General features: G+C 47.1%; 1 long non-coding RNA gene across 1 annotated transcript; it reads right to left on the reverse strand.

Annotated features, from left to right (window-relative positions):
• Window positions 1-2752: 2752 nt before the first annotated feature.
• LOC306652190 lies at window positions 2753-18764 on the reverse strand. Its single transcript, XR_013761316.1, has 3 exons — window positions 18175-18764; window positions 6754-6829; window positions 2753-2993 (listed from the first exon to the last, which is right to left on the reverse strand). It is a non-coding gene; the product is annotated as an uncharacterized lncRNA (long non-coding RNA).
• Between the last annotated feature and the right edge of the window lie 332 nt (window positions 18765-19096).

The following is a 19096-nucleotide window of genomic DNA, read 5'->3' on the forward strand; positions in this document are numbered from 1 at the left end:
ACAGCTTCTTCCCTCAACATATGTGGTCTGTGGACATGGACTCAGGGATATGGAGGGTGGCTGTGGTCAACAGAAATCAAGCAGATGGCTTTGACAGCCGTACTGAGGGAAGTTCTGAGGGGTGTCCTTGGATTTGGAGGTCACAGGGGCTTCCTGAAAAGGTGACATTTGAACTGAGATGTGGACAAGGAGACAGCCCTCTGCCAGCCAGGGGCAGCTTTGTAGCCCCAGATGGCAACAACTGGGAGCTTGAGGAACGGAATGAGGCTGGTGTCGAAAACCAACATGGAGTGTGTGTTCAGGCTTCTCTTATTGGATTCCTGGTAGGGTGACTATTAGAAGGAACTGGGAGAAGCATGCAGAACCCTTTAGAAACATTGGGAGCTACAGTGGCCTCACCTTTGTAGGGTGGGGAGCCCGTGGCATGAGTTCCTCTGGGAACGGAGAGGGAGGAATGGAGGTTCTTGCTGAGCAAATATCATCAAGCACTGCTGCATGCGGGAAGGGGCTAGAGAAAGCATCCTTGAGCATGTGGGCCAGCTGTGGGCAGAAGTGCTTCTCTCTGCTGGGCACTGGTATGGGGAGTGTTAGGTCACAGGTGGCATGGTCTCAATGTGGCACCCACTGGAGGTGATGGGTGTGTGGATGGCAGCTGTGGACTTGCAGGCTGTGAGATGTGCTTTTCTGAATGATAACTAACCCATGTGTCTTCTAAGAGGGTGGGACCATCTCAGGCTGGCTAGCTGAACCAGGTCTCATACTCAGTCTGTAAACCACAGATGCCAGGGGCTGGGCTGGTCCAGGCCGGCCCCCAGAGCAGCTCTGCCACTGCAGCAGCTCTGTGTGCTGGCCAGGCCAGCTCTCTCTTCCTCCCTGCCCGCTAGACTTGCCGGGCCATGTCTTCCTGCACAGAGAGCCCACATCCCCAAGAGGGACCCAGGCCTGGAGATGGCACCTGCCCTCTTCCCCTCCCAGTAGGACGAGAGGAGGCCTCTGTCCCCTGCCCAGGGCACACCTGCCTGTGTCTGTCTCACCAATAGCCCACCTGGTCTGGAATGTGGCTCCAGACAGAGGAAGCCAAAGTGACACCAAACAGGTACAAGAGTCATAGCCTGGCACCAGGACCCTCGAGCTCCTCACTCCTCCCTCACAGGCAGTGCTGAGGAGGTGGGGGACCTGAGTTCACAGGTCTTTCAAGGTCAGTCATCCCCCACAGGAGGCAGGAGGGAGAAGGCCTTGGGTCAGGGGAGCCTCTGACCACAAGCCGTGGTGATGGCTAGACCAACCGTAATGAGGAGAAGAGAAGCCAGGGGACAGGTAAATACAGGCTGGACAGAGGCCTTTCCTCCCCATCTGTGCCTTCTGGCTCCTGCCTGTGAGTGAAAAGATCTAAGTGACTGGCCTGAGGCATGGTCCAACCTCAGGCTGAGTTTCAGCTCTATTAGATTTTCTCAGTGGTAAAGCACCCCTGGGTTCAATCCCCAGTACAAAAAACAAACAAAAAATGAGCAAAAAACCCAACTGGATGGATGAGTGGGTGGGAGATGAGAGGTGGGAGGATGAGTAATCAGAAGGATGGATGGATGATCAGATGAATGGGTGAGTGGATGGTGGTTGGATGGATAGGTGAGGAGATGGATGTGTAGATTGGCGAATGAGGTATAATCAGATGGATGATCAGATGGATGAATGAATAAACAACAAATGGATGGATGGATGATCAGATGAATGGATAGGTGGATGGATGGATGGGTAGATAGGTGAATGAATGTATGATCTGAAGAATAGATGACTGGCTGTATGGATGAATGGGTGGATGGAGGGATAGATGATCACATGGATGAATGCACAAGTATAAGCACAAATGGATGGATGGATGGGTGAGTGCATGTGTGTTTGGATAGCTGGATAATAGAAGAATGGAGAGGAGACAGTATTTCTCGGTATCTCACTAGTTATAATGATTCTTCCTGTATGTGGTTCAAGGGTGACAGGCTCTCATAGGCTGTCTTTGAAACCTTGAACAAGATTCCATTGAACTTTTAATTATTTGTTCTTATTATTGGAAATAATGTTATTATCAAAAATAATAAAAATCCATCTATTCTTCTGAGCATTCATCCATCCATTGTATCTCATTCCTCATCTTCCTACCCATCCATCTGTCCTTTTTCCATTTTTGTACTATTTCTATTTTTACAGCATCATCTCATATTATTCTCACAAGGGGAATAAAACTTTTGTACCAGCTTCATTTCATAGACGAGGAAACTGAGTGTGACCTACCCAAGGACATGTCACACTGGCTCTACCCCTCACACCAACATCTGCTCTCACAGAGCCAGAATGTGCAAGGTGCCAGAGGTGGACGCAGCCACAAGGTAGTGGCTGGTTGGTGGCCACAGCAGATGCAGGAGCTCAAGGCCAGTGGGAGGGCTCTTCTCACTAGAATTCTCTGCAGTTCCTAGATAATCAGGGTGTGCACCTTGATTCCTGTCTGAGACAGATTGATCAGTGGAGTGTAGACTTAGAGGGGCCTCTCCTCCTGTCCAGGGTCCTCTCCAGGAGCCCATGGGAGCTCGGGTGCCCTGTGTTTCCTGCTGCTGCCACTGTGGTCTAGTAATGAGTAGCAACTTTATTTCCAGTCACCACTTACACTTTGCAAACCACTTTTGAGAACTGGTTTTACAGGCTGCTACATATTTTTTCTGACTATTTGGCTGTATTTTTTCAGAAAAGAGAAATTTATGAGAGCCCGTGTAACAGGTACCCCTGCGACAATTTGGGTGAAATGAAGCTGCTGATCACATGCAGGTGTCAGTGGTGGGCATGGATGTACCCAGCTTTCCTTTTCCACATGGCCAATGGATGCCATCTCCAGCTTGCGGGCACGGCTGCCATCTTTCTTCCACAGACTGCTGGCAGGGCAGCATGAGGAAGGCGTGCATTTCCCTAGCCTCTGAGATAGTAACACACCTCCTGTTTGAAGCAGACTTAGCACATGAGGTTAATGACCCATCCAGTACCAAAGTGACCATGCAAATAAGCAGAAGCAAGGTGCACCCTGTGTGTGGTTGGAGTCCTTCTCTGGTGCCCATGGGATGGACTGAGCTGTGATGCATGAGGCTAGTTCTGTTAATGAGCAGGAGGACGTTCGTGGCTGAGGGTTCTCTCTGGCCATGGTGTACCCCTTGGGTGGGGATGGTGTGTGGATTAGATGTGAGGAACTCTGCCTTCCCTCCCTTCCTCCTCCTACTTCTTTTGTTGGATCTTCGCTGGGCACTTTGTGCACAAGACTTGGGATCAGGAGGACTTAAATGACATAACTTGGCTGAAGCTGAGGACCCCATGGCCCTTGCAGAACACGCCACATGCCAGAGCCACGTGTGCAAGGAGTGTGGCTTTATTTATCTTCTCTCATTACTACCACAGACACCTGCCCAGGTACGGAATCAACCCACCACCAGCCCCGAAGCTCTTTTTGTTCAGCTGCAGCTGTGTTCCCCTTCGTTGTCTGTCAGATCATCAAAATCAATTCCTGTTTGATTTTGGCAACAACCAAATAGGTCAGCTAAACAACAAAGAGCTCTCTTCACGGCCAGGCGATCACCGCATTACAAGTACAATTTTGAAGAAATTTAACCAAACAACAAAACAAACAAAAACCGGACCAAGAGCACCCTTCCCCTGCTCTCCAGCTGGGTCTGCAGCCTGCAGGTTCTTGTGGGCAGGGCACCTCTGGGCACACAGTCTGTGCCATGGGCACAGCCTGGCCTTGTTTCACCAGGAGAGGGTTCAGATCCTTCCTGCTTTCCCCTCTCTTCTTGTTCTTTAATCCTGGGGAGTTATGAGGGGGTCCTAGATCTGGGGTGGCATCTTGCACAGTGACCACCTCCCCATCCTTCACCCTCTGTTCCTTCTGGCCTCTGCAGTGTGCAGGCAGCCCTCAGTGTGCCTTGTTGACACCTGCTGCCCCTCTGACCTCTGCATATCTATGGCAAACTGATGACCCCCTGGCCCCTCGGGAATACCAACGTGACCATGATCACCAAGTTGGGATGGACCTTGAAATTTTCTTCATGGAATGAGAGATTTTTAATAATTGAATTTTAGTTTTTGGAATTACCTTCCTGATGCATAGACATTGATTGCTAGGATGTCACAGGGCAGTTGGCACTTCTTCGACTTCTCCCCAGTCCTGAGAGCATTGCTGGCTAGGGTGATGCTAGGATCCCCACTTTGATTTTGGAATATTTGTTTACTAACACACTTCATTGCTAAGATAGGTACTTTCAACATTTGAAATATTAAAATCAGATGCACGTAGCCATCCCTGGGAACTTATGCTTGTCACTGACTGCTTCTTCCTAGGGTGCACAGACACAGGTGTGTCTTCCCACCACAGGGGCCTGACTTTAACTTTAAAATATTATTATGCAGGGTGCCTTCCCAAGGCCATCTGCCTTCCCAGTGATGCATGTGGTTTCCTCACCTCCACTCCCAGGGAAGCACAGGAGCTGCCCGAGAGCTCCTGGTGTCCCCATAGCAGATGCTCAGCTAATGCCAGCACCACAGCCTACAGTTTGCGGAGATTCAACCTTACTCTGCGGTGTGTTTGTGTGTGTGTGTGTGCATGTGCATGGAAGCCAGTGCATGTGGGCTCAGTGTGTGTGTGAGATTCCTTGTGGGGTGATTGGTGAATAGATAGGTGCTTTACAGATTCAAACCCAAACAACTTCATCTATGTGTCATATTCTCTGTCCATTGCGTGGATGGACCACATTCTTTGCCTGGCTGTGTAGTTAGAGTAGATCCCCTCTCTCCTTCCTCCCAGTCCTTCCCACACTTCTCTCTTTTCTTCTTCTCCCCCTCCCTCCCCCTTTCCCTCCCCCCCTTAATTCTGATCTCCCTCTCCCATCCCCTCCCCTCTTCTACCCTCCCTCCCTATCAGTCACTTCTCTGCCTACCTCAGTTGCACATGGCTCTTCTTTAGCTCAGAGTTCCCCTAGGGACCCCTCTGCTCTATCTGGTCATAATAACATGCATTGTTCTAATTTTTAGATTTCGGATCTGGTGGCTCAACTCAGGCTGCCTCTACCTTTGCTGGTGGATTATATTCTTTTTTTTTTTTTTTGCGGTACTGGGGATCGAACTCAGGGCCTTGTGCTTGCGAGGCAAGCACTCTACCAGCTGAGCTATCTCCCCAGCCCGGTGGATTATATTCTGAGAAGATCTTGTGGTATCCCAATGTCCAGCTTCCTTCTGGCCATGTCCACACACCACACAAGGAACCTTTGCTTCTGGGACTCTAGCTCCTACTTAAATAAGTAATTGAAGTCCTGGTCCTTGGCAGGATCCTTGGTAATCAACCTGGGCTGGTATTTCTCTGGGGGAAATGCCAAAATCACCCAGCCTACTGGCATCTCTCTGTGGGTGGACCAGTTCCAAAGCTGCTTTATAGTTGGTGGAGAGAGGGTTAAAAAAGGGGCCACCCTGCTGAAGCGGGCAGCAGTGGTATTACCATAGAAAGGCCCAGGCAGGGCAGTGGACTGCAATCCGTGTGTTCCTCCAGGGTCAGTGCCCAGCACCTCATCTGAGTTGTGTGGAGAGGTGCCTGGTGCACAGAATGAGCTCTTGTGAGGCATTTGGGCCTTTGGAATCAGGGTGCTCAGGACCACCTGAGCTGGGGTGTTGAATGTGCTGTGTGTGACTGGGCCCACAGCAAAGGAGGACCCCAGGACATCCTTCAGAAAGGTTCCATTAGAGGAGGCAAAGATTCCTCAGTGCATGTGTCAGGGGGTTGGGGTCCAGTCCCCACACTGACTGATCCTGAAGGCCTAGTAGGAGTCCACAGGGGCTGCGTTTGTTGTATGGACTTCCCTCAGGGAGTCTGGCTAGACAGAGGTGGCCCTGGTGTGGCTTCCTAGTGGCCCCCTGTGCGGTCCACTGGTCTACTCTGTTTATATAAACAAAGAGGAGGGAGGCTGAGTGCCTCTGCTTCCAGCTGCACCTGGGAACTACTACCAGTGTAAAATCAGAGCTGCTTTTTGCACAAGTAGCTGGAGGCAATAAAGCTTGTGTGTCTGTGCCCACAGCTCAGATGGAAGCATCAGCAGAGGGCTGACATTCCGTGTGGTTCAGGGCTGGAGTTGGCACTGCCTTGGCAGTGGGCCGAGTGTGTCCTGTGCTCCCCAGTGAACAGAGGCCCGGCCCCTTTTCCTGGATGGTGGAGGCTTCTAGCTTCTGGGCTTCACTTGTGGGTAGACCCTGAGAACTTGGGAGCCATCGAGGGAAATCTTGTGTTTTGCAGAAGAAGGATAATGCTAACCAGCAATGTGGAGACTTGGAAGCATTTCAGCCTTCTGTAAGGGTCTCTGCTTTCTGCTCCCAGGAGAAAGAGGTCCCCTTCTTTCTAGAATAGTCCAAATCAGAGAGAGAGTGCTCTAATTTTGGCTGCTGGTTTTCTTGCTGGAGGTTTTCTCTCCAGAAACAGCTTCAGGGCTTCCACTACTTGCATCTGGTTATCACCTTAGTTTCTGCCATGTCATTTGATGCACTGGTCACTGGTTAGAAAGTCCTCCCCACCAGACAGAGCTTCACATCTCACTGATGTGAAAGGGGACACTGTCTATTTTCCCTGGAGAGTGTCTGGGCTGTTTTGAACCAACTCGGTCCTGGCAGTGCCATGGGGTTTCCTACTCCAGGTCCAGCTGCATTTCCTGCTTTTGCAAATAGATGGCACTTTTGACTTACCCTGGAGCAGGCACAGGCAGAGCCTGGTGCGAGGAGGCATTGCAACAGTGAGTCGGAAATGTTTGCTGCTATTCTCCTGGAGGTGAGAAGAATTAAAATTAAGCCTCTCTGAAGTCAGCTGCATCGAGCCTCTCTCTTAAATGCTAAAACCTTAAACATACAGCCATCCAGCATGAAAACGAGCACATTTTAGTTTATGGTCTTGCGGTTTTTATGATGCATTTGTGCATGGTGGTCTTTGATCCAGATGAGAAAAAAATTGTGTAAAGAAAATGTTATTTGAAAACAGGATTGTGTGGGTCCACGTGTGTTTTTGTGACTATAATTTGTGGCAAAAAGCTCTTGTGAACATCTCAGTTTCTTCATTTGTCCACCTGCACATATGTGTTTAGCTAGGTGCACATGTGTGTGCACACACACACACATGCATCCACGCACAGGCAGCGCTTGGACCCTCATGTACACAAGGGGAAAAATCAGGCTGTTGTCTTGCAAGTGTTTCTTATCATATTAATTAAAATATGGTGACATGATGACATCGCTCGCTGTGTGGGAAAGTCAGAGAAATTAACAAGCATTTGATTTGTTGTGTTGCTAATGTGACTCTTATTATACAGGTCAGTGTAAAATACCTCAGCCAAAATATGCTAATGCACCGGAACTGCTGCAGTTTCCAAGCCCTTGTGTCCCACAGGGTGGGGGCCACACACCTTCAGGAGACAGTGCTCTGAGCCTGACCGAGATTTTAAACAGGAAGTCTGGAAGTAAAAACACGAGGAAAAAACTTCCCACATCATGGTAAAAGAAAACATGGAAAGGAAATGTCTTAAAAATAATCCGGGTTCACATAACATGCATCTGTTTTTCAGCTTTTAGTGTAGCTCTAGTAGGATAAGAAATGGTGGCTTCTAGACACTAGCATCCTGTAAATGCTGCCAGGTGCTTTGTCACCCTCCAGCAGCCTAAGTCATGAAGCTGGGGTGGCCTAGGATCGTGCTGTTTGAAGGCCAATAACACCTTCGTTTCTCCATCCTGGAGGCCACAATTCTTCTGCCAGGAGAAGGAAATTGCTTCCAGACCTGGTGTTGTGGGGCAGCTGGCCAGTCCTCCTCACTCCGCCCTGTGCCCCTGGTCATATAGAGTCACCCCGCACCCTCTCCCACAGCGCTGGCCCACTCTCTGGCTCATGCTCTGGACAGGCAGTCAGAGCTGGGGGCTGTGGTTCTGGGAAAGGCCGCTGGGCTCCATTCCCTGGACGACTTCCCTCAATCTCACTGCACTCCAGGAGGACTGCAGAGGGCCTTCCTTCTGGCCCTTTTTGCCTCAGAACTGTTCTTTCACTCCTCTCCACTCTTTGCTTCCCTTCTGGTGTTTTGACTGGGCCCCTGAGGTAGGTGTGTGAAGTCAAGCATTTGTTTGACAGCCTTTGACAGCAGATTATACCAATTGGTGAGAGCCCCAGACACAGAGCTGGGTTTCCAGCTAGCTGTCCACATCAAAGATCAGGTGGAGGGTCAGGGCAGGGATGACCCTGTGGCAGGCATGGGCATGGAAGCCAGTCAGAGAGTCTGGCAGGGCCGGCCAGTTCCACAACTCTTCTGAGCCCTTGCACCTTTGTGGTGCCTGGAAAGCAGCTTCCCTCTGGGACTGAAATGGGAACACACCCCTGAGAGGTCAGGGCAGGGCAGGACCACTTCCAGGTCCACCTGGGACTCTGCCCTGGGGCCTTAGCTGGGACCAGAGGCTGTTCTGGCTTAGATCCTGGTGCACAAGGTCACCAGTCAGAGCATGATTCTTGCAAATAGTAAAGGCTGGCAGTTGAGCCAAAGGGCAGGTTCCTAAACCCAATATCTTTAATTAAGCCTGCGTGACAGAACTGGCATTTCAAAATACAAAAACATTTAACTCTGACAAAAAAGAGTAGCCTATTTAGCTTTGAATGGAATTTTTTTCTTCTTTGAAGAGGTTGTGTTTTTTTTTTTCCTAAACATTGAATTATTAATGAAACAGCAAAAGCAATAAATGGTGAGCATGGAACATGTGAGTTAGGCAGCTGGATTCATGTGGAACAGAAGAGAACTCGAATTTGCAGGGCCCCTTAGCCCTGGGATGAGGACTCTGGCTTCACACCAATGCCTCACCTGGGATCCCTGGGGTGATCCCAGCATTCAGTGATGTTCAGGAGACCAGTAACAGACATACTTATGTGCACAAGGGAATCTATTAAATAATTATCATCAACACCATCATATACACAAAATCACCCTATGTTGATGTCGATGGAACCCCGCATATGTTCCTCCGTTAGAGTGGTATGACTGGACAGGAAAAATGCCATCTGAGCATTGGGAACTAGTTTCAAATTCTGACTTCGCTCCTGCCCTCCTGTGATAAAGCCAAGGGAAGGACCGTGGCTGGTGGTCGCTCCAGCATGAGGTGGGTGTCCCCAGCATCAGAGGGCAGTCTGCTCTGCCTGGAGCAGTTTGGAATGTGTGGAGCACAGGAGAGCCAATATCTGGCTAGTTCTACCTACTTTAAACAACAATAACCAATCGCCAAACTATGGGCTGGGAGGTGGCCCCTGGCCGGCCTTGCTCCCAGCTAGCACTACACTGTCCAGGGCACCCAGAGCACCTGGCAAGTGCTGCCTGGGGTCACCCTAGAAGGCAGTGGCTTACACAGGGGCTAGGTCCTGTGACAGGGGCCCTCTGGCAGTGCTGTGTTAGAGGTGTTTGAGCCGCATTTCCCACCTTTGGCTGACAATTCAACTCAGGAAGAAAAGAGCCTCAGGCTGCGGCCTGCTCCCCTCCGAAGAGTCTTAAGGGGAAGAACATCGGGTTTTGCTCTGTGCCTCTTGTTCAGCATTTTGAATCTTTATCCACCCTCCTTAGCTCTCCAGCCCCCTTTTAAGTTGCTTCCTGAATGGCTGAGGCCACCCAGTCTCTCCAGAGAACTGTGGCACACTGGGTCTCCACTGGCACAGGGGATCTTGTGCTTACTCTGCTCTTATCCACATGGGAACAGAAAAACCAAGCTCTTTTGGATATCAAAGGCCATGGGTACCCAATCCACTCATTGATTTTTTTTCCCTTGAAAATGTAACTTTTAGATGATGGAATCTTTATTCCTCTGATTCTAATTCCTGATAATGACCAAAGCTACACTGAATTTAAAAGACTGTAAAAAAGCAATCCGAGGTGTGGTTCCAAGATGGCGGCCTAGAGGGTGGCTGCATTTCATGTTGCTCCAGGACTCAGGATTCAAAAGAGGAGATATTGAGACACTTGGGACCAACTCAAAGCAGCCGGGTGACTCTCACCCATTGGGAAGGCATCCCGGATGGGATGGTGGTCCCGGAACGCAGGGAACTTGTGAAGTAGAGCTGCTGGCGAGACACCCCTCCCCCCGCTGGAGCAGTGAACGTGGACAACTGGGAGCACCGAAAAGGAGGCCGCTCAGCACAGCGCTGGGACTCAGAGCAACCACTGGGGCTCCGGCGGCTGCCCAGGGGAGGAGTGGTGAGGAGAGCTGTGTGGACTTAGAACACCGGGGCCTGCCCTGAGGAGGAAGAGGAGGAACGCGGCCGCTTGGATTCGGGGTGACTACAACAGAGCTACAGGCGGTTGCCAGAGAAGGGGCTGCGTGGTGAGCTGTTTGAACTCAGACCACTTCTGAACCCCGGGGCCTGCCCAGAGGAGTAGGAGGAGGAGGAGGAGGAGCGCGGTGGGTCATGTGGACTCGCAGTGACTGCATTAGCGCTCCAGGCAGCTGCTCAGAGAAGAAGGCGAGTGGTGAGTTGTTTGGACTTAAAGTGACAGCTCCTGAACACAGGGGGGTTGCCTGGAGGAGGAGCGTGGTGGGTTGCTTGGTCTTGAGTGGCCTCACCAGAGCTCCGGGTGGTTGCCCAGAGGACCCGTGCAGCGGGTCACGTGGATTCAGAGCCACTCAGAGCGACCGCTCCTGAACACCCGGGGGGTTATCTGGAGAAGGAGGAGGAACGGGGAGGGTCACTTCGACTCGGAGTGATTGATTGCCCAGGGCTACGGGTGGCTGGTGGGAGGAGGAGGCACGACGTGAGTTTCTTGGACTCCTAGTGACCGCACCAGAATACTGGGCGGCTGTCTGGAGAAAGAGGCGTGTGGCGGGTCTCTGGGACTCAGAGCGATTGTTCGGGGCCCCAGGAAGCTGCTCAGAGGAAGGGCCGCACACCCAGGCGATTAGGTGCAGAGCAGGGTCCCAGGATCTAGGAGGCTTCTGGGTGGAAGAGCCGCACAGAGACAGGCTTAGGGCGGAGCGAAGGTTCCAGGCCTGCGGGCAGATTCTCTGAGGAGGGGCAGTCTAAGGAGATTCATCTGCCAAGGGTGAGGCTCCCAGGCCCAGGAGGTAGGGCCGGGCCCCTGGGAACTTTGCAGAGGAAGGCAGCCCAGCCCAGGCGGTAGCTGTAAATTGAGGGGAACCTCTAGGAGGGAACTGACCAGCGAGACCTCCCCACCGGGTGAGTCTTCCCTGCTGGGTGAGGTTTCCCCACAAGGACGGTAAAACCAGAGATTCAGGCCCAAACAGGCCTTGCCTCAGCCTGCAGCCTAGGTCCCCTTTGGATGGCCATTGGTCAACAAGTGGAGGCACCTCTGCCCACTAGCAGGGATTATACCCCACCTGAAGGACACCACTCCTAGAGAGACAGCTTCCTTGTGGAGCACTGCATTATTAACTTCCTCCAAGACTTCAGCCTACTGAAGGCTAAGGGGGGATATATATAGAAATCTTCAGGGACATTGTAAGTCAATAGAGGAAATCTGCAATATCTCAGCGGTCCACTGATACCTGAACAATATGAGAAAACAAGGAAAGAAAATGCTGCAAACAAATCTAGATGTTACATCAATGAAACCCAATGACAGCATGGCAGAAGAAATGACAGAAAAGGAGTTCAGAATGTACATAATTAAAATGATCAGAGAAGCAAACGATGAGATGAAAGAGCAAATGCAAGCATTGAATGATCGCACCAATCGACAGTTAAAAGAGCAAATACAGGAAGCAAAAGATCATTTCAATAAAGAGTTAGAGATATTGAAAAAAAACCAAACAGAAATCCTTGACATGAAGGAAACAATAAACCAAATTAAGAACTCCATAGAAAGCATATCCAATAGGATAGAACACCTGGAAGACAGAACCTCAGACATTGAAGACAAAATATTTAACCTTGAAAACAAAGTTGAACAAACAGAAATCATGAACAGAATCTACAAGAACTATGGGATATCATGAAAAGGCCAAATTTAAGAATTATTGGGATTGAGGAAGGCCTAGAGAAACAAGTCAAAGGAATGAACAATTTATTCAATGAAATAATATCAGAAAATTTCCCAAATCTGAAGAATGAAATGGAAAATCAAGTTCAAGAGGCTTATAGGACTCCAAATACACAAAATTACAACAGACCCACACCAAGGCACATTATAATGAAAATACCTAACATACAAAATAAAGACAGAATTTTAAAGGCTGTGAGAGAAAAGTACCAAATTACATTCAGGGGGAAACCAATACGGATATCAGCAGATTTTTCAATCCAGACCCTAAAAGCTAGAAGGGCCTGGAACAACATTTTTCAAGCCCTGAAAGAAAATGGATGCCAACCAAGAATCTTATACCCAGCAAAACTTACCTTCAAATTTGATGAAGAAATAAAATCCTTCCATGATAAACAAAAGCTAAAAGAATTTACAAAAAGAAAGCCAGCACTACAGAACATTCTCAGCAAAATATTCCATGAGGAAGAGATGAAAAACAAAGAAGCAAATCAGCAAAGGGAGGAATTATCCTAAAGGAATTGTCAAATAAAGGAGGAAACAAGTTGTGTCAAACAAATAAATAAACAAAATTTTAAAAATGAACCAAATGACCGGGAAACCAAATCATTTCTCTATAATAACCCTGAATGTTAATGGCCTGAATTCATCAATCAAAAGACATAGACTGGCAGAATGGATTAAAAAGAAAGATCCAACAATATGTTGCCTGCAAGAGACTCACCTCATAGAAAAAGATACCCATAGACTAAAGGTGAAAGGATGGGGAAAAACATACCATGCACATGGACTCAGCAAAAAAGCTGGAGTATCCATCCTCATTTCTGATAATGTGGACTTCAAGACAAAGTTAGACAGAAGGAATAAAGAAGGACATTTCATACTGCTTAAGGGAAGCATAAATCAGCAAGATATAACAATCATAAACATCTATGCCCCAAACAGTGGCTCATCCATGTATGTCAAACAAATCCTTCTCAATTTCAGAAACCAAATAGACCATAACACAATAATACTAGGTGATTTTAACATGCCTCTCTCACCACAAGACAGATCTTCCAGACAAAAATTGAACAAAGAAACCATAGATCTCAATAACACAATCAATAATTTAGACTTAACAGACATTTATAGAATATACCATCCAACCAAGAGCGAATACACTTTCTTCTCAGCAGCACATGGATCCTTCTCTAAAATAGACCATATATTAGGCCACAAAGCTATTGTTAGCAAATACAAGAAGATAGAGACATTACCATGTATTCTATAAGATCATAATGGATTGAAGTTAGAAATAAATGAAAGAGTAAAACACAGAAACTATTCCACCATGTGGAGATTAAACAATATGCTATTATATGATGAATGGATAACAGAAGATATTAGGAAGGAAATTAAAAAATTCTTAGAGGTAAATGAGAACAAAGAAACATCATATCAAAATCTCTGGGACACTATGAAAGCAGTACTTAGAGGGAAATTTATTTCATGGAGTGCATTTAATAAAAGAAGTAAAACTCAACAAATAAACGACCTAACACTACAGCTCAAAGCCCTAGAAAAAGAAGAACAGACCAGCACCAAAAGTAGTAGAAGACAGGAAATAGTGAAACTCAGAGCTGAAATCAATGAAATTGAAACAAAAGAAACAATACAAAAAATTGACAAAATAAATAGTTGGTTCTTCAAAAAAATAAACAAAATTGATAAACCTTTAGCCACACTAACAAAGAGAAGACGAGAGAAAACCCAAATCACTAAAATTCAGAATGAACAAGGAAATATCACAACAGACAGGATTGAAATACAAAACATAATTAGAAGCTATTTTGAAAATCTATACTCCAACAAAATAGAAAATTTCAAAGACATCAACAGGTTTCTAGAGACATATGAATTGCCTAAACTGAACGAGGAGGACATAAACAATTTAAATAGACCAATTTCAAGTACTGAAATAGAAGAAGTCATCAAAAACCTACGAACAAAGAAAAGTCCGGGACCAGATGGGTTCTCAGCCGAGTTCTACAAAACCTTTAAAGAAGAGCTCATTCCAATACTTCTCAAAGTATTCCATAAAATAGAAGAGGAGGGAACCCTCCCAAACTCATTCTATGAAGCCAATATCACACTGATACCTAAACCAGACAGAGACTCATCAAGGAAAGAAAATTTCAGACCAATATCCTTAATGAACATCGACGCAAAAATTCTCAACAAAATTTTAGCAAATCGCATACAAAAACATATTAAAAAGATAGTGCACCATGATCAAGTGGGTTTTATCCCAGGGATGCAAGGTTGGTTCAACATCAGGAAATCAATAAACGTAATTCACCATATTAATAGACTTAAAGTCAAGAACCACATGATTATTTCAATAGATGCAGAAAAAGCATTTGATAAAATACAGCACCCCTTCATGCTCAAATCACTAGAAAAAATAGGGATAGTGGGAACATTCCTTAACATTGTAAAGGCGATTTATGCTAAGCCCATGGCTAATATCATTCTAAATGGTGAAAAAATGAAAGCATTCCCCCTAAAAACTGGAACAAGGCAGGGATGGCCTCTTTCACCACTTCTATTCAACATCATTCTTGAGACTCTGGCCAGAGCAATTAGACAAACCAAAGGAATTAAAGGGATACGAATTGCAAAAGAAGAACTCAAACTATCCCTGTTCGCTGATGACATGATTATATATTTAGAGGAACCTGGAAATTCCACCAGAAAACTCTTAGAACTCATAAGTGAATTCAGTAAAGTAGCAGGTTACAAGATCAATGCTCATAAATCCAACGCATTTTTATACATAAGTGATGAATCTTCAGAAAGAGAAATTAGGAAAACTACCCCATTCAAAATAGCCTCAAAAAAAATAAAATACTTGGGAATCAATCTCACAAAAGAAGAGAAAGACCTCTACAGTGAGAACTATACAACACTAAAGAAAGAAATTAAAGAACACCTTAGAAGATGGAAAGATCTTCCATGTTCTTGGATAGGAAGAATTAACATTGTCAAAATGGCCATACTACCTAAAGTGCTATACAAATTCAATGCAATTCCAATTAAAATCCCAATGACGTACCTTACAGAAATAGAGCAAGCAATTATGAAATTCATCTGGAAGAATAAGAAACCCAGAATAGCTAAAGCAATCCTTAGCAGGAAGAGTGAAACAGGGGGTATTGCAATACCAGATCTTCAACTCTACTACAAAGCAATAGTAACAAAAACGGCATGGTATTGGTACCAAAATAGAAAGGTAGATCAATGGTACAGAATAGAGGACACGGACACAAACCCAAATAAATACAATTTTCTCATACTAGACAAAGGGGCCAAAAATATGCAATGGAGAAAAGATAGCTTCTTCAACAAATGGTGCTGGGAGAATTGGAAATCCATATGCAACAGAATGAAACTAAACCCATATCTCTCACCATGCACGAAACTCAACGCACAATGGATTAAGGACCTCAGAATCAGACCAGAGACTCTGCAGATTATAGAAGAAAAAGTAGGTCCAAATCTTCACCTTGTTGGTCTAGGATCAGATTTCCTTAACAGGACTCCCATAGCACAAGAAATAAAAGCTAGAATCAACCACTGGGATAGATTCAAACTAAAAAGCTTTCTCTCAGCAAAGGAAACTATCAGCAATGCGAAGAAAGAGCCTACAGAGTGGGAGAATATCTTTGCCAATCATACTTCAGATAGAGCACTAATCTCCAGAATCTATAAAGAACTCAAAAAACTCTACTCCAAGAATTCAAATAATCCAGTCGACAAATGGGCTAAGGAAATGAATAGACACTTCACAGAAGAAGATCTACAAGCAATCTACAAACATATGGAAAAATGCTCAACATCTCTAGAAATAAGAGAAATGCAAATCAAAACCACCCTAAGATTCCATCTCACCCCAATTAGAATGGCGATTATCAAGAATATGAGCAACAACAGGTGTTGGCGAGGATGTGGGGAGAAAGGTACACTCATACATTGCTGGTGGGGCTGCAAGTTAGTGCAGCCACTCTGGAAAACAGTGTGGAGATTCCTTAGAAAACTTGGAATGGACCCTCCATTTGACCCAGCTATCCCACTGCTTGGCCTATACCCAAAGGACTTAAAATCAGCATACTACAGACATACAGCCACATCAATGTTCATAGCTGCTCAATTCACAATAGACAGACTGTGGAACCAACCTAGATGCCCTTCAATTGATGAATGGATAAAGAAACTGTGGTATATATATACAATGGAATATTACTCAGCCATAAAGAATGATAAAATTATGGCATTTGCAGGCAAATGGATGAAATTGGAGAATATCATGCTAAGTGAGATAAGCCAATCTCAAAAAGCCAAAGGACGAATGATATCGCTAATAAGTGGAAGATGACACATAATGGGGGGGAGGGAAGGGTTAGTGTTAGGGTTAGAGTTAGGGTTAGGGAGGGGGCAAGTATGGAGGAAGGAAGTACTGTATAGAGGGTAAAGAGGGGTGGGAGGGGTGGAGGGAAGGGAAAAAATAACAGAATGAATCAAACAACATTACTCTATGTAAATTTATGATTACACAAATGGTATGCCTTTACGCCATGTACAAACAGAGAAACAACATGTATCCCATTTGTTTACACTAAAAAAAAAAAAAATAAATTAAAAGAAAAAAAAAAAGAAAAAAAAAAAAAAAAAGCAATCCGAACACCTGAGTGCCCTGGTAATTAAACTGACTTTTTATCAAGTGCTGCTTAACTGTGCATTGACTTCCACTCAGTGGCCTCGGGCATGCTTAGTCCCAGTGGTGGGGAGAGATGTCTGTCAAAGGAGAGCTGGGTAGGTAGGTCCCTGCAGCCAGGTGCCCAGCATTGAGTGCGTGGGTATGGATTAGTCTTGCAGGAGAAGGGCATGCCATGGACACTCAGTGGGGACAGTCCTGGGAGTGCTGAAGGCCCTGGGCATCCCCTCCCTGAGCAGTGCCTCTGTGTGCCTATCTAAATACTGTGACAGGGGCCAGGCCTCCCGGACTCTGGTGGACACACAGAAAGGACCTGTCCTCAGGGACCTCCCATCCCAGAAAGGACAGAGTCAGGTGCTTTTCAGGAAGCTCAGAAACACTTGCTGGGCTTTCACACAAATGGCTTGACGTGTCTGGTGTAAAAGGAGGCAGGTGGGCACAGGGAGGAAGGTGACCCTCAGGGCAGGCCAGTCATAGGGGCCCTGAGACCAGGTCAGGGATTCTGTGTTTTACCTGAGTAAAGATGGTAACCATGGGTGTGTGGGGATTGGTGGGTGAGATTCCCTTCTCCTGCTCTTTTTAAGAGAGGTCCCTCAGGCCAGCTTGTGGGAACTGGAGTGGAGAGGGCCTGAAGGGGAGATTATTTCCAGCTCCTAAGTGACTTACTCAAATCTCTGCAGGCAAAAGTCAGGCTTAGCTGAGTGCAGTGCCTTTCCTTACTCCATCTCTCTATCGGTGACAGACAAGGCACCTGCCTGGGGCAAATGCAGTTTCCAGGATGGTCTGCCAGCAGTCAAATGCTTGGAACATTGAGAAAGTTCCCCGAAGCAAGTCAGTCTGGGGATGGTTTCAATCAGGAAGCAAAGCCCGTTTGTGAAAAGGGTGGATTCCTGAAAAATAACCATGTCTTTTTCTTAAAATGTGAATGAGACTTAGGTTTTCCTCTCAAAATGACATGCAGAATTTTAAAATAAAATGTTTCAGCATACATACAAAAAAGAAGAAAATATTACAAAGACCGCATCCCCAACACGAATGTCGGTGCTGGCTGCAGGATGGGCTGATGCAGCCTTGGCCTTCCCTGATGGTCACAACCCATCCGTGGTCACTGGTGCAGTCCCTCCGCCATCCATGGGTGCATGCCTGGGGTTTCCCTCTTGCTGTCATCAGCACGGCTGTCAGGAGAGCTCAGGAGTCTCCTGCGGCACAGGTAAGTGTCCCTGTGAGAGTACAGGAGTGCCTGAGGCCTTGGCTCCTCTCCCCAGCTCTTCTCAGCCCTTCCGCTGAACCCCAGCTCCTCCTGGAGCTTGTTTCCCACCCTCAGCCAGAGCTTTCCACACTTCTTACCGAGTTGCATGGGCTGCATGGGGCTCCCTGCCCAGCAGCAGGTACCATGCTCCTCATTTCCAAACAGATAGGCGTGACTGGGAAAGCCTGGCTGGACACATGGAACAAAGCAGTTTTCCAGGCAGATAAGATGCCCTGGCCATGTCACCACTCTGCTCTCCTCCAAAATGGGTCACATAGGAAGAGACCTGGAGCAAGGAGGAAATTAGAGCCACAGACTCCAGACTCACAGCCCTGCACACAAGCGTCCTGGCCAAAACCAGTGATCTTCACTATAAATTTCTCAAATAGAGCCTCATCCATCAAGGGGATATTAATGCCAATTGGGACAAAAGGAAGTTCCACAGAGGCATCATCCCCTTGCTATTGATGGTTCCCTGTGAATGGAAAACATATCTCGTGGTCGAACACAGTAGGGAGACACTGTCCTAGCCAAGCAGAGGAGCCTCTGGCAAAGCAGCCTGGAGAGTCTCGGCAGCACATCCACAGGCAGTGTCGATGGGGAGCCTCAAGGACAGGGTTGGAGAGGCCTGTGAACATGGCTGTGCTTTGGGTTAGATCTGCAGGTGGCTTCTCTGTGTGACCCTCCTATTCTCATATCCTATGCCCAAAGTAGCAGGAATCCTCCTCAGGGGAAACCTAAGGCCACCCATCCGCTTGACAACCATGGGGCACTTTTGAATGCCCAGTTTCTGGCCTGATGTTGGGCTGAGGTAGACCCTTGGCCTAAGCTGGGAGGTGAGAAGGACCACAGGAAGGTGTCTGCAAATGTCTGAAGGCCATGTGCTCCCCGAGGAACAGGAGGCGGATGACTGGAGAGGCTGAGCTCCTAGGATCAGGGATGCTGGTGGCTTCCTTGGGGAAGAGGAGGAGATTTGGTTTTGGAGGTGGGTGGATGGGAAGTTGGGGACATGGCTGGAGG

This window comes from Sciurus vulgaris, assembly GCF_902686455.1.
Source record: "Sciurus vulgaris genome assembly, contig: HiC_scaffold_138_arrow_ctg1, whole genome shotgun sequence".
NCBI lineage: Eukaryota > Metazoa > Chordata > Mammalia > Rodentia > Sciuridae > Sciurus > Sciurus vulgaris.